Genomic DNA, 17,195 nt, shown 5'->3' with positions numbered 1-17,195 from the left:
TTGTATAAAGAACCGACTATTTGAAGAATAAGACGCATGTGCAACTGTTGGGTATCTTCATTACCTGGAGTTTACCTGGAGAGAGTTTCGGGGGTCAATGCCCCCGCGGCCCGGTCTGTGACCAGGCCTCCTGGTGGATCAGCGCCTGATCAACCAGGCTGTTGCTGCTGGCTGCACGCAAACCAACGTACGAGCCACAGCCCGGCTGATCAGGAACTGACTTTAGGTGCTTGTCCAGTGCCAGCTTGAAGACTGCCAGGGGTCTGTTGGTAATCCCCCTTATGTGTGCTGGGAGGCAGTTGAACAGTCTCGGGCCCCTGACACTTATTGTATGGTCTCTTAACGTGCTAGTGACACCCCTGCTTTTCATTGGGGGGATGGTGCATCGTCTGCCAAGTCTTTTGCTTTCGTAGTGAGTGATTTTCGTGTGCAAGTTCGGTACTAGTCCCTCTAGGATTTTCCAGGTGTATATAATCATGTATCTCTCCCTCCTGCGTTCCAGGGAATACAGGTTTAGAAACCTCAAGCGCTCCCAGTAATTGAGGTGTTTTATCTCCGTTATGCGCGCCGTGAAAGTTCTCTGTACATTTTCTAGGTCGGCAATTTCACCTGCCTTGAAAGGTGCTGTTAGAGTGCAGCAATATTCCAGCCTAGATAGAACAAGTGACCTGAAGAGTGTCATCATGGGCTTGGCCTCCCTAGTTTTGAAGGTTCTCATTATCCATCCTGTCATTTTTCTAGCAGATGCGATTGATACAATGTTATGGTCCTTGAAGGTGAGATCCTCCGACATAATCACTCCCAGGTCTTTGACGTTGGTGTTTCGCTCTATTTTGTGGCCAGAATTTGTTTTGTACTCTGATGAAGATTTAATTTCCTCATGTTTACCATATCTGAGTAATTGAAATTTCTCATCGTTGAACTTCATATTGTTTTCTGCAGCCCACTGAAAGATTTGGTTGATGTCCGCCTGGAGCCTTGCAGTGTCTGCAATGGAAGACACTGTCATGCAGATTCGGGTGTCATCTGCAAAGGAAGATACGGTGCTGTGGCTGACATCCTTGTCTATGTCGGATATGAGGATGAGGAACAAGATGGGAGCTAGTACTGTGCCTTGTGGAACAGAGCTTTTCACCGTAGCTGCCTCGGACTTTACTCTGTTGACGACTACTCTCTGTGTTCTGTTAGTGAGGAAATTATAGATCCATCGACCGACTTTTCCTGTTATTCCTTTAGCGCGCATTTTGTGCGCTATTACGCCATGGTCACACTTGTCGAAGGCTTTTGCAAAGTCTGTATATATTACATCTGCATTCTTTTTGTCTTCTAGTGCATTTAGGACCTTGTCGTAGTGATCCAGTAGTTGAGACAGACAGGAGCGACCTGTTCTAAACCCATGTTGCCCTGGGTTGTGTAACTGATGGGTTTCTAGATGGGTGGTGATCTTGCTTCTTAGGACCCTTTCAAAGATTTTTATGATATGGGATGTTAGTGCTATTGGTCTGTAGTTCTTTGCTGTTGATTTACTGCCCCCTTTGTGGAGTGGGGCTATGTCTGTTGTTTTTAGTAACTGAGGGACGACCCCCGTGTCCATGCTCCCTCTCCATAGGATGGAAAAGGCTCGTGATAGGGGCTTCTTGCAGTTCTTGATGAACACAGAGTTCCATGAGTCTGGCCCTGGGGCAGAGTGCATGGGCATGTCATTTATCGCCTGTTCGAAGTCATTTGGCGTCAGGATAACATCGGATAGGCTTGTGTTAATCAAATTTTGTGGCTCTCTCATAAAAAATTCATTTTGATCTTCGACTCTCAGTCTGGTTAGCGGCTTGCTAAAAACTGAGTCATATTGGGACTTGAGTAGCTCACTCATTTCCTTGCTGTCATCTGTGTAGGACCCATCTTGTTTAAGTAGGGGCCCAATACTGGGCGTTGTTCTCGATTTTGATTTGGCATAGGAGAAGAAATACTTTGGGTTTCTTTCGATTTCATTTATAGCTTTTAGTTCTTCCCGCGATTCCTGACTCCTAAAGGATTCTTTTAGCTTAAGTTCGATGCTTGCTATTTCTCTGACCAGTGTCTCCCTGCGCATTTCAGATATATTGACCTCTTTTAGCCGCTCTGTTATTCTTTTCCGTCGCCTGTAAAGGGAGCGCCTGTCTCTTTCTATTTTACATCTACTCCTCCTTTTTCTTAGAGGAATAAGCCTTGTGCATACATCGAGTGCCACCGAGTTAATCTGTTCTAGGCATAAGTTTGGGTCTGTGTTGCTTAGTATATCTTCCCAGCTTATATCGGTTAGGACTTGGTTTACTTGGTCCCACTTTATGTTTTTGTTATTGAAGTTGAATTTGGTGAATGCTCCCTCGTGACTAGTCTCATTTTGTCGGTCTGGGGCTCCTCGCATACATGTCTGAACCTCAATTATGTTGTGATCTGAGTATATTGTTTTTGATATGGTGACATTTCTTATCAGATCATCATTGTTAGTGAATATGAGGTCTAGTGTATTCTCCAGTCTAGTAGGCTCTATTATTTGCTGGTTTAAATTGAATTTTGTGCAGAGATTTAAAAGCTCGTGTGAGTGTGAGTTTTCATCAGAGCTGCCTCCTGGTGTTATTACTGCAACAATATTATTTGCTATATTCCTCCATTTTAGGTGCCTTAAGTTGAAATCCCCCAGGAGCAAGATGTTGGGTGCAGGAGCTGGAAGATTTTCCAGACAGTGGTCAATTTTTAACAGCTGTTCCTGGAATTGCTGGGATGTTGCATCCGGAGGCTTGTAGACTACCACAATGACTAGGTTTTGGTTCTCGACCTTTACTGCTAAAACTTCCACTACGTCATTTGAGGCATTAAGCAGTTCTGTGCAAACAAGTGACTCTGCAATGTACAGGCCAACCCCCCCCCCCCTTTTGCCTGTTCACTCTGTCACATCTGTATAGGTTGTAACCTGGGATCCATATTTCATTGTCCAAGTGATCCTTTATGTGGGTCTCAGTGAAAGCCGCGAACATTGCCTTTGCCTCTGCAAGCAGTCCACGGATGAAAGGTATTTTGTTGTTTGTTGCTGCCTTTAGACCCTGTATATTTGCAAAGAAAAATGTTATCGGACTGGTGGTATTGTTGGTACTGGGGGGGGATTTTTTTTCGGCATTAGTATCTGTATCTGTTGGTTTGGAGTGGAGGCCATCGACTGTGGTTCCACTCCAGGAATGACTGGATTTGGTGTACGATTTCTGCCATTTCCTGCCAGTTTTTTTTCCTTCCTGGCACTAAAAAACCTCTCCCTCTTGAGTGGCTGTGGCTACCCAGGTTTTCCCATGGCCTGGATGTTTTGTATCTTTTTGTCCCCTTTAGATGGTATGCCTGGCAATTTAAGTTATAGCACAGTCTTTCCTGTACTGAAGAGGTACACATTTGAGGAAAAGTTTCGCCTACACAGTAAGTAAGTAAGTAAGTTTATTCAGGTATACACAAATACAGTTACATAGAATTATCATACATAGCATCATATGTGTAGAGAACCTAGGATAACCCAAAAAAGTCAGACATAGTGACTTATTTCCATTGGGGTCCTTTTACCTTATTATTATAGTATAAAGGTTATAATATTTTCTTATTATTCTACAATGAAGATAACATCTTATTATCATACTAAAAAGACTATCTGCTACACCAAGGTCATTAAGACTATCTACAATACGAGGGTCATTACAAGGAATAAGGTAAAATTTACACGTATGTTAGCTAAAAAATAGAAAATCATTCCCCTCCCTTTCTGTAGCTACATTCATCAGACACCTTTTGGCACTCTTCTTGAACTGGTTCACGCTATGACTGGCTTTGACATGTGCGGGTAGTCTGTTCCATTCCTTTATTGCTGTACAATAAAAGGTGTTTGAAGCCTGGCCACTGACTGTGGGTACTACAAAGTTGTGCTCTCTCCCCCTAGTACTATGATTGCTTTGGTTCCCAACCTTGACAAAATTGACAGCAAGATATTCTGGACATTGTTCGTGAGCAATTTTATAAACATGATTTATCTTCAGTTGTTTTACTCTGTCTTCAACATTCAGCATATCCAACTGCTGTAATTCTTCCTGGCCTACATGTTCTCTTGGTCCCAGCCCCAGGATGAATCTTACGATTTTGTTCTGGGTGATTTGCAGTCTATCTTTCAGTTTTTTTGTCAAGGCAGAGTACCAAGAAGAGCAAGCGTAATCCATATGGCATTGTATAAGGGCTACACTGTTCCCTATCAATTCTCCTGACATGCATGGGTCAAAGGGGATTCCCAAATATTTTACTGATGAAACCAAAGTGATGGGCTCCCCATTACATTGAACATTAAAATTATTTACCCTTCTCAGTTTATGTTTCGTGCCAAAGAGAATGGCTTCAGTTTTCCCTAGGTGTAATGATAGTTTGTTGTCTACTAACCATTTGCTGCAGGACTCCAGTTCCAGTGTTAAAACATTAGCAATATCTTGTGGGTCTTTACCTGACACTAACAGAGCACTGTCATCTGCATACAGTAGGAGTTTGCACTTGACACTGATAGGCATATCATTGACTTCTTCAGTCAAATATATAGGGAACAACAGTAATGAAATAAAGATGGTGTAATCAGTCCATCAGCCTTGTAGAAAAAGTATTTGAGGTGGTCAGTCCCTCAGCCTGGAGAATAATTCTTCATGGAGCTGAACTATTAGTGGGAGAAAGTTGATATTGCATCATGTTTCAGTGTTGTGCAACACAGTATTTCTGCAACAGGTTGGGACTGTATTGTGCGGCTTTCCTGACTCTTATTAAATCATCAGATAACTTTATCTGGTTATGATAGTAAGACAATAGGAAATAACATTTACACAGGGAAGAAGGCGCAGTTACCCCCAGGGCCTCCTGGTGTGAGGGGCCCCTGGGTTTGAGGGGCCCCAGATGTGATGGGGACCCCGTGGCTGGTTATGAATGTAGGTTATCATATATTTTAACTTATCACATAATTACTTTAGCATATATGTGCATCACTGACTAAAACGTAGTTAATAGCAATTCCAATTCTGAAATTTGTGTGTACATCATATTAGGTATGAATAATATTTCTCTAGACACCATCTTGTTATTTGTGTGAGTAACAATACAGTATTTTAATATATTAAATGAGATGAGCCTTGTTATAGAAGACACCACCTCTTGTTAAGTAATATCATTACTGTGGAGGCATATACAATTTTCTAGTATGGTAATAATAATAATAATAATAATCTTTATTTCTACCAGTACATGTACAAGATATACAGACCATAGTTGACATCAGTGACATACTACTATATAGAAGGTCCCTTGTTATGCTCAGCATTTCCCGCAAATTAGATCAGTTTTGTCCCAGGATGCGACCCACATTAGTTGACTAACACCCAGGTACCTATTATATTGATAGGTGAACATGGACAGCAGGTGCCTTAAGGAAACACATACTAATGTTTCCACCCTTACTGGGGATCAACCCGCGGCCGTCAAGGTGTGAGCTGAGTGTGCTAGCGGACACAGTGACAGCTGCTGGGCAGAGCTAAGTTCTCTAGTGAATATTAGGAGATACCCTGGTGCTGTGCCCTCTAGGCCAGCCTGGCTTCACTCACTGACTTTTCTGGGTTATCCTGGATCTCTAACCCATCATACCCTGGGTTATCCTGAGTCGCTAACCCACCATACCCTGGGTTATCCTGGGTCGCTAACCCATCATACCCTGGGTTATCCTGGATCGCTAACCCATCATACCCTGGGTTATCCTGGGTCGCTAACCCATCATACCCTGGGTTATCCTGGGTCGCTAACCCACCATACCCTGGGTTATCCTGGGTCGCTAACCCTCCATACTCTGGGTTATCCTGGGTCGCTAATCCATCATACCCTGGGTTATCCTGGGTCGCTAACCCACCATACCCTGGGTTATCCTGGGTCGCTAACCCATCATACCCTGGGTTATCCTGGATCGCTAACCCACCATACCCTGGGTTATCCTGGGTCGCTAACCCACCATACCCTGGGTTATCCTGGGTCGCTAACCCATCATACCCTGGGTTATCCTGGGTCGCTAACCCATCATACCCTGGGTTATCCTGGATCGCTAACCCACCATACCCTGGGTTATCCTGGGTCGCTAACCCATCATACCCTGGATTATCCTGGGTCGCTAACCCATCATACCCTGGGTTATCCTGGGTCGCTAACCCACCATACCCTGGGTTATCCTGGATCGCTAACCCACCATACCCTGGGTTATCCTGGGTCGGTAACCCATCATACCCTAGGTTATCCTGGGTCGCTAACCCACCATACCCTGGGTTATCCTGGGTCGCTAACCCTCCATACTCTGGGTTATCCTGGGTCGCTAATCCATCATACCCTGGGTTATCCTGGATCGCTAACCCACCATACCCTGGGTTATCCTGGGTCGCTAACCCATCATATCCTGGGTCGCTAACCCATCATACCCTGGGTTATCCTGGATCGCTAACCCACCATACCCTGGGTTATCCAGGGTCGCTAACCCACCATACCCTGGGTTATCCTGGGTCGCTAACCCACCATACCGTAGGTTATCCTGGGTCGCTAACCCACCATACCCTGGGTTATCCTGGGTCGCTAACCCATCATACCCTGGGTTATCCTGGGTCGCTAACCCACCATACCCTGGGTTATCCTGGGTCGCTAACCCACCATACCCTGGGTTATCCTGGGTCGCTAACCCATCATACCCTTGGTTATCCTGGGTCGCTAACCCACCATACCCTGGGTTATTCTGGGTCGCTAACCCACCATACCCTGGATTATCCTGGATCGCTAACCCATCATACCCTGGGTTATCCTGGGTCGCTAACCCTCCATACCCTGGGTTATCCTGGGTGGTGAACACTCCGTACCCCGGGTTATCCTGAGTGGCTAACCCTTTATAGCCTGGGTGGCTAACCCTCCATACCCTGAGTTATTCTGGGTCGCTAACCCTCCATACCCTGGGTTATCCTGGATCGCTAACCCACCATACCCTGGGATATCCTGGATCGCTAACCCATCATACCCTGAGTTATCCTGGATCGCTAACCCATCATACCCTGGGTTATCCTGGATCGCTAACTCATCATACCCTGGGTTATCCTGAGTTGCTAACCCACCATACCCTGGGTTATCCTGGGTCGCTAACCCACCATACCCTGGGTTATCCTGGATCACTAATTCACCATACCCTGGGTTATCCTGGATCGCTAACGCATCATACCCTGGGTTATCCTGGGTCGCTAACCCACCATACCCTGGGTTATCCTGGGTCGCTAACCCACCATACCCTGGGTTATCCTGGATCGCTAACCCACCATACCCTGGGTTATCCTGGATCACTAACTCATCATACCCTGGGTTATCCTGGGTCGCTAACGCACCATGCACTGGGTTATCCTGGGTCGCTGACCCACCATACCCTGGGGTATCCTGGGTCGCTAACCCACCATACCCCGGGTTATCTTGGGTCGCTAACCCACCATACCCTGGGCTATCCTGGATCGCTAACCCACCATACCCTGGGTTATCCTGGGTCGCTAGCGCACCATACCCTGGGTTATCCTGGATCGCTAACCCGCTATACCCTGGGTTATCCTGGGTCGCTAACCCACCATACCCCGGGTTGTCCTGGGTCGCTAACCTACCATACCCTGGGTTATCCTGGGTCGCTAACCCACCATACCCTGGGTTATCCTGGATCGTTAACCCACCATACCCTGGGTCATCCTGGGTCGCTAACCCACCATACCCTGGGTTATCCTGGATCGCTAGCCCGCTATACCCTGGGTTATCCTGGGTCGCTAACCCACCATACCCCGGGTTATCCTGGGTCGCTAACCCACCATACCCTGGATTATCCTGGGTCGCTAACCCACCATACCCTGGGTTATCCTGAATCGCTAACCCACCATACCCTGGGTTATCCTGGGTCGCTTGCCCACCATACCCTGGGTTATCCTGGATCGCTAGCCCGCTATACCCTGGGTTATCCTGGGTCGCTAACCCACCATACCCCGGGTTATCCTGGGTCGCTAACCAACCATACCCTGGGTTATCCTGGGTCGCTAACCCACCATACCCTGGGTTATCCTGGATCGCTAACCCACCATACCCTGGGTATCCTGGGTCGCTAACCCACCATACCCTGGGTTATCGTGGGTCGCTAACCCACCATACCCTGGGTTATCCTGGGTCGCTAACCCACCATACCCTGGGTTATCCTGGATCGCTAACCCACCATACCCTGGGTTATCCTGGGTCGCTAACCCACCATACCCCGGGTTATCCTGGGTCGCTAACCCATCATACCCTAGGTTATCTTGGGTCGCTAACCCACCATACCCTGGGTTATCCTGGGTCGCTAACCCACCATACCGTAGGTTATCCTGGGTCGCTAACCCACCATACCCTGGGTTATCCTGGGTTGCTAACCCATCATACCCTGGGTTATCCTGGGTCGCTAACCCATCATACCCTGGGTTATCCTGGGTCGTTAACCCACCATACCCTGGGTTATCCTGGGTCGCTAACCCATCATACCCTGGGTTATCCTGGATCGCTAACCCATCATACCCTGGGTTATGCTGGGTCGCTAACCCACCATACCCTGGGTTATTCTGGGTCGCTAACCCACCATACCCTGGATTATCCTGGATCGCTAACCCATCATACCCTGGGTTATCCTGGGTCGCTAACCCTCCATACCCTGGGTTATCCTGGGTGGTGAACACTCCGTACCCCGGGTTATCCTGGGTGGCTAACCCTTTATACCCTGGGTGGCTAACCCTCCATACCCTGAGTTATCCTGGGTCGCTAACCCTCCATACCCTGGGTTATCCTGGATCGCTAACACACCATACCCTGGGATATCCTGGATCGCTAACCCATCATACCCTGAGTTATCCTGGATCGCTAACCCATCATACCCTGGGTTATCCTCAATCGCTAACTCATCATACCCTGGGTTATCCTGAGTCGCTAACCCACCATACCCTGGGTTATCCTGGGTCGCTAACCCACCATACCCTGGGTTATCCTGGATCACTAATTCACCATACCCTGGGTTATCCTGGATCGCTAACCCATCATACCCTGGGTTATCCTGGGTTGCTAACCCACCATACCCTGGGTTATTCTGGGTCGTTAACCCACCATACCCTGGGTTATCCTGGATCGCTAACCCACCATACCCTGGGTTATCCTGGATCACTAACCCATCATACCCTGGGTTATCCTGGGTCGCTAACCCACCATGCACTGGGTTATCCTGGGTCGCTGACCCACCATACCCTGGGGTATCCTGGGTCGCTAACCCACCATACCCCGGGTTATCCTGGGTCGCTAACCCACCATACCCTGGGCTATCCTGGATCGCTAACCCACCATACCCTGGGTTATCCTGGGTCGCTAGCCCACCATACCCTGGGTTATCCTGGATCACTAACCCGCTATACCCTGGGTTATCCTGGGTCGCTAACCCACCATACCCCGGGTTGTCCTGGGTCGCTAACCCACCATACCCTGGGTTATCCTGGGTCGCTAACCCACCATACCCTGGGTTATCCTGGATCGTTAACCCACCATACCCTGGGTCATCCTGGGTCGCTAACCCACCATACCCTGGGTTATCCTGGATCGCTAGCCCGCTATACCCTGGGTTATCCTGGGTCGCTAACCCACCATACCCCGGGTTATCCTGGGTCGCTAACCCACCATACCCTGGATTATCCTGGGTCGCTAACCCACCATACCCTGGGTTATCCTGGATCGCTAACCCACCATACCCTGGGTTATCCTGGGTCGCTAGCCCACCATACCCTGGGTTATCCTGGATCGCTGGCCCGCTATACCCTGGGTTATCCTGGGTCGGTAACCCACCATACCCCGGGTTATCCTGGGTCGCTAACCCACCATACCCTGGGTTATCGTGGGTCGCTAACCCACCATACCCTGGGTTATCCTGGGTCGCTAACCCACCATACCCTGGGTTGTCCTGGATCGCTAACCCACCATACCCTGGGTTATCCTGGATCGCTAACCCACCATACCCTGGGTTATCCTGGATCGCTAACCCACCATACCCTGGGTTGTCCTGGATCGCTAACCCACCATACCCTGGGTTGTCCTGGATCGCTAACCCACCATACCCTGGGTTATCCTGGATCGCTAACCCACCATACCCAGGGTTGTCCTGGGCAGTTATCTCTCCATACACCGAGGGAAACTCCCAACAAATTCTTTCATTAAAAATGGTATATGATACAGACAACTTGAAGAGCAAGACAAACAAACGTGCAACAGCTGGATATCGTTATTGTTGATCAACAATGAAGATACCCAAGTGTAGCACGTATCTTACCCTTCAAATTCTTATCTTATCTTACTATTAAACAAAACTGGATGAGGAAATTCTTTATGCGTAGTGTTAGTGGGGTTGAAGGGGTTGTCATGCTCTGTCCCCACCATTACCCCCAGGTGGTTGTCATGCTCTGACCCCACCATTACCCCCAGGTGGTTGTCATGCTCTGTCCCCCACCATTACCCCCAGGGGGTTGTCATGCTCTGACCCCACCATTACCCCCAGGGGGTCATGTCATGCTCTGACCCCCCCACCATTACCCTCATGGGGGGGTTGTCATGCTCTGACCCCACCATTACCCGCAGGGGGTTGTCATGCTCTGACCCCACCATTACCCCGAGGGGGTTGTCATGCTCTGACCCCACCATTACCCCCAGGGGGTTGTCATGCTCTGACCCCACCATTACCCCCAGGGGGTTGTCATGCTCTGACCCCACCATTACCCCGAGGGGGTTGTCATGCTCTGACCCCACCATTACCCCCAGGGGGTTGTCATGCTCTGACCCCACCATTACCCCCAGGGGGTTGTCATGCTCTGTCCCCACCATTACCCCCAGGGGGTTGTCATGCTCTGACCCCACCATTACCCCGAGGGGGTTTGTCATGCTCTGACCCCATTACCCCCAGGGGGTTGTCATGCTCTGACCCCACCATTACCCCCAGGGGGTTGTCATGCTCTGACCCCACCATTACCTCCAGGGGGTTGTCATGCTCTGACCCCACCATTACCCTCAGGGGGTTGTCATGCTCTGACCCCACCATTACCCCCAGGGGGTTGTCATGCTCTGACCCCACCATTACCCCCAGGGGGTTGTCATGCTCTGACTCCATCATTGCCCCCAGGGGGTTGCCATGCTCTGACCCCACCATTACCCTCAGGGGGTTGTCATGCCCTGACCCCACCATTACCCTCAGGGGGTTGTCATGCTCTGACCCCACTATTACCCCCAGGGGGTTGTCATGCCCTGACCCCACAATTACCCCCAGGTGGTTGTCATGCTCTGACCCCACCATTACCCCCATGGGGTTGTCATGCTCTGACCCCACCATTACCCTCAGGGGGTTGTCATGCTCTGACCCCACCATTACCCCCATGGGGTTGTCATGCTCTGACCCCACCATTACCCTCAGGGGGTTGTCATGCTCTGACCACATCATTGCCCCCAGGGGGTTGTCATGCTCTGACCCCACCATTACCCCCAGGGGGTTGTCATGCTCTGACCCCACCATTCCCCCCAGGGGGTTGTCATGCCCTGACCCCACCATTACCCTCAGGGGGTTGTCATGCTCTGACCCCTTCATTGCCCCCAGGGGGTTGTCATGCTCTGACCCCACCATTACCCCCAGGGGGTTGTCATGCTCTGACCCCACCATTACCCCCAGGGGGTTGTCATGCTCTGACCCCACCATTACCCCCAGGTGGTTGTCATGCTCTGACCCCACCATTACCCCTAGGGGGTTGTCATGCTCTGACCCCACCATTACCCCCAGGGGGTTGTCATGCTCTGACCCCACCATTACCCCAGGGGGTTGTCATGCTCTGACCCCACCATTACCCCAGGGGGTTGTCATGCTCTGACCCCACCATTACCCCCAGGGGATTGTCATGCTCTGACCCCACCATTACCACCAGGGGGTTGTCATGCTCTGAGCCCACCATTACCCACAGGGAGTTGTAATGCTCTGACCCCACCATTACCCCCAGGGGGTTGTCATGCTCTGACCCCACCATTACCCCCAGGGGGTTGTCATGCCCTGACCCCACCATTACCCCCAGGGGATTGTCATGCTCTGACCCCACCATTACCCCTAGGGGGCTGTCTTGCCCTGACCCCATCATCACCCCCAGGGGACTGTCATGCCCTGACCCCACCATTACCCCCAGGGTGCTGTCATGCCCTGACCCCACCATTACCCCCAGGGGGCTGTCATGCCCTGACTCCACCATCACCCCCAGGGGGTTGTCATGCTCTGACCCCACCATCATCCCCTGGGGGCTGTTATGCCCTGTCCCCACCATTACCCCAGGGAGATGTTATGCCCTGACCCCAACATCACCCCCAGGGGGCTGTTATGGCCGTACCCCACTATCACCCCCACCATCATATAAACTATAAGGGGGAAGAGTGAGTCACTCTACATAAAATGCCAGAGATAACACGTACTACGATTGATATTCCCCAGAACTTTGCTGTATCAGCTGTCATTTAACCAACTGCTGTCAGTAGATAACTGCTGTCTGCCCACTTGCTTTTAATGGATGACTGCTGCTGTCAGTGGATGACTACTGCTACTCACCTAATTGTGGTTGCAGGGGTCGAGACTCAGCTCCTGGCCCCGCCTCTTCACTGAGTGCTACTAGGTCCTCTCTCTCCCTGCTCCATGAGCTTTATCACACCTCATCTTAAAGCTATGTATGGTTCCTGCCTCCACTACCTCACTTGCTAGGCTATTCCACTTCCTGACTACTCTATGCCTGAAGAAATACTTCCTAACATCCCTCTGACTCATCTGGGTCTTCAACTTCTAATTGTGACCCCTTGTTTCTGTGTCTCCTCTCTGGAACATCCTGTCTGTCCACCTTGTCTATTCTACGTAGTATTTTGTATGTCGTTATCATGTCTCCCCTAACCCTCCTGTCCTCCAGTGTCGTCAGGCCGATTTCCATTAACCTTTCTTCATAGGATATTTCCCTTAGCTCCGGAACTAACTTTGTCGCAAACCTTTGCACTGTTTCTAATTTCTTGACGTCCTTGATCAAGTGTGGGTTCCAAACAGGTGCTGCATACTCCAGTATGGGCCTGACGTACACGGTGTACAGTGTCTTGAACGATTCCTTACTAAGGTATCGGAACGCTGTTCTTAGGTTTGCCAGGCACCCATATGCTGCAGCAGTTATCTAGTTCATGTGTGCTTCCGGAGACGTGCTCGGTGTTATACTCACTCAAAGATCTTTCTCCTTGAGCGAGGTTTGCAGTCTTTGGCCACCTAGCCTATACTGTCTGCGGTCTTCAGTGGATGACTGTTGCTGCTGTTGTCAGTGGATGACTGCTGCTGCTGTTGTCAGTGGATGACTACTGCTGCTGTTGTCAGTGGATGACTGTTGCTGCTGTTGTCAGTGGATGACTGCTGCTGCTGTTGTCAGTGGATGACTGCTGCTGCTGTCAGTGGATGACTACTTCTGCTGTTGTCAGTGGATGACTGTTGCTGCTGTTGTCAGTGGATGACTGTTGCTGCTGTTGTCAGTGGATGACTGTTGCTGCTGTTGTCAGTGGATGACTGTTGCTGCTGTTGTCAGTGGATGACTGCTGCTGCTGTTGTCAGTGGATGACTGTTGCTGCTGTTGTCAGTGGATGACTGTTGCTGCTGTTGTCAGTGGATGACTGCTGCTGCTGTTGTCAGTGGATGACTGCTGCTGCTGTTGTCAGTGGATGACTACTGCTGCTGTTGTCAGTGGATGACTGTTGCTGCTTTCAGTGGATGACTACTGCTGCTGTTGTCAATGGATGACTGCTGCTGCTGTTGTCAGTGGATGACTGCTGCTGCTGCTGTTGTCAGTGGATGACTACTGCTGCTGTTGTCAGTGGATGACTGCTGCTGCTGTTGTCGGTGGATGACTGCTGCTGCTGTTGTCAGTGGATGACTGTTGCTGCTGTTGTCACCTCAGTTTTTAGCAAGCCGCTAACCAGACTGAGAGTCGAAGATCAAAATGATTTTTTAATGAGAAAGCCACAAAATTTGATTAACACAAGCCTATCCGATGTTATCCTGACGCCAAATGACTTCGAACAGGCACTAAATGACATGCCCATGCACTCTGCCCCAGAGCCAGACTCATGGAACTCCGTGTTCATCAAGAACTGCAAGAAGCCCCTATCACGAGATTTTCCATCCTATGGAGAGGGAGCATGGACACGGGGGTCGTCCCACAGTTACTAAAAACAACAGACATAGCCCCACTCCACAAAGGGGGCAGTAAAGCAACAGCAAAGAACTACAGACTGATAGCACTAACATCCCATATCATAAAAATCTTTGAAAGGGTCCTAAGAAGCAAGATCACCACCCATCTAGAAACCCATCAGTTACACAACCCAGGGCAACATGGGTTTAGAACAGGTCGCTCCTGTCTGTCTCAACTACTGAATCACTACGACAAGGTCCTAGATGCACTAGAAGACAAAAAGAATGCAAATGTAATATATACAGACTTTGCAAAAGTCTTCGACAAGTGTGACCATGGCGTAATAGCGCACAAAATGCGTGCTAAAGGAATAACAGGAAAAGTCGGTCGATGGATCTATAATTTCCTCACTTGGGGTTCAACTGCAGCAACACACCTAAAGCCAATAATAACCCAACAAAAAGCCGCAGTAAGAATAATCACTAAATCCCATCCCTGGCAACACCCCCCCCCACTCTTCATAGATCTAAACTTACTCCCTGTTCAGTACATCCACACTTACTACTGTGCAATCTACATCTACAGGACCTTAAATTCCAATATTAACCTTGACCTAAAACGCTTTCTTGATAGTTGTGACAGAACCCACAGGCATAACACCAGACACAAACATCTCTATGACATTCCCCGTGTCCGACTAAACCTTTACAAAAATTCAATGTATGTCAAAGGCCCTAAAATCTGGAACACCCTACCTGAAAATTCCAAAACTGCAGACACATTCATCACCTTCAAAACTACCATCAGAAAACATCTTATCTCCCTGATACACCCTGTCAACTAATAATACGAATACCACCTGGTGGTTCACACTTACACTCACTCACCCATTTGACCATAAACAGAAATATCAATCTCAATCTCAAAATAATGAATCTTAACTAGTCATAAGTTGGCCTGTGATACTTCAATACTGAAACTACGTATAGTGCCAAAACAAAAGCATTCACATTGTTAAACTCACAACTAGTATTTAGTCACTTAGCCATAATACCAACTTATCTCATAATTTTGTAACATTTTAAACCTAAGATTTAACATAAGTCTGCCCGAAATGCCTAGCCATGCTAGGCGTTCTAGTGGTACACTCTGTAATTATTATTTTACTACATGTAAACCACACAATAACCAAATCCTGTAAACTCAGCATTGTAATACTTATAGAGAATAAAGTTTGAATTTGAATTTGAATTTGAATTTGAATTTGAATCTTGCTCCTCATCCTCATATCCGACATAGACAAGGATGTCAGCCACAGCACCGTGTCTTCCTTTGCAGATGACACCCGAATCTGCATGACAGTGTCTTCCATTGCAGACACTGTAAGGCTCCAGGCGGATATCAACCAAATCTTTCAGTGGGCTGCAGAAAACAATATGAAGTTCAACGATGAGAAATTTCAATTACTCAGATATGGTAAACACGAGGAAATTAAATCTTCATCAGAGTACAAAACAAATTCTGGCCACAAAATAGAGCGAAACACCAACGTCAAAGACCTGGGAGTGATCATGTCGGAGGATCTCACCTTCAAGGACCATAACATTGTATCAATCGCATCTGCTAGAAAAATGACAGGATGGATAATGAGAACCTTCAAAACTAGGGAGGCCAAGCCCATGATGACACTCTTCAGGTCACTTGTTCCATCTAGGCTGGAATATTGCTGCACACTAACAGCACCTTTCAAGGCAGGTGAAATTGCTGACCTAGAAAATGTACAGAGAACCTTCACGGCGCGCATAACGGAGATAAAACACCTCAATTACTGGGAGCGCTTGAGGTTCCTGAACCTGTATTCCCTGGAACGCAGGCGGGAGAGATACATGATTATATACATCTGGAAAATCCTAGAGGGACTAGTACCGAACTCGCACACGAAAATCACTCACTACGAAAACAAAAGACTTGGCAGACGATGCAACATCCTCCCAATGAAAAGCAGGGGTGTCACTAGCACGTTAAGAGACCATACAATAAGTGTCAGGGGCCCGAGACTGTTCAACTGCCTCCCAGCATACATAAGGGGGATTACCAACAGACCCCTGGCAGTCTTCAAGCTGGCACTGGACAAGCACCTAAAGTCGGTTCCTGACCAGCCGGGCTGTGGCTCGTACGTTGGTTTGCGTCCAGCCAGCAGCAACAGCCTGGTTGATCAGGCTCTGATCCACCAGGAGGCCTGGTCACAGACCGGGCCGCGGGGGCGTTGACCTCCGGAACTTTCTCCAGGTAAACTCCAGTGGATGACTGCTGCCGCTGTTGTCAGTGGATGACTGCTGCTGCTGTTGTTAGTGCATGACTGCTGCTGCTGTCAGTGGATGACTGCTGCTGCTGTTGTCAGTGGATGACTACTGCTGCTGTTGTCAGTGGATGACTGCTGCTGCTGTTGTTAGTGGATGACTGCTGCTGCTGTCAGTGGATGACTGCTGCTGCTGTTGTCAGTGGATGACTGCTGCTGCTGTTGTCAGTGGATGACTGCTGCTGCTGTTGTTAGTGGATGACTGCTGCTGCTGTCAGTGGATGACTGCTGCTGCTGTTGTCAGTGGATGACTACTGCTGCTGTTGTCAGTGGATGACTGCTGCTGCTGTTGTTAGTGGATGACTGCTGCTGCTGTCAGTGGATGACTGCTGCCGCTGTTGTCAGTGGATGACTGCTGCTGCTGTTGTTAGTGGATGACTACTGCTGCTGTTGTCAGTGGATGACTGCTGCTGTCAGTGGATGGTTCCTGCTGCTGCTGTCAGTGGATGGCTGCTGCTGCTGCTGTCAGTGGATGACTGCTGCTGCTGTTGTCAGTGGATGACTGCTGCTGTCAGTGG

The sequence above is a fragment of the Cherax quadricarinatus genome, chromosome 44 (genome assembly GCF_038502225.1).
Source record: "Cherax quadricarinatus isolate ZL_2023a chromosome 44, ASM3850222v1, whole genome shotgun sequence".
Lineage (NCBI taxonomy): Eukaryota > Metazoa > Arthropoda > Malacostraca > Decapoda > Parastacidae > Cherax > Cherax quadricarinatus.
Note: the sequence above shows the minus strand (reverse complement) of the source record.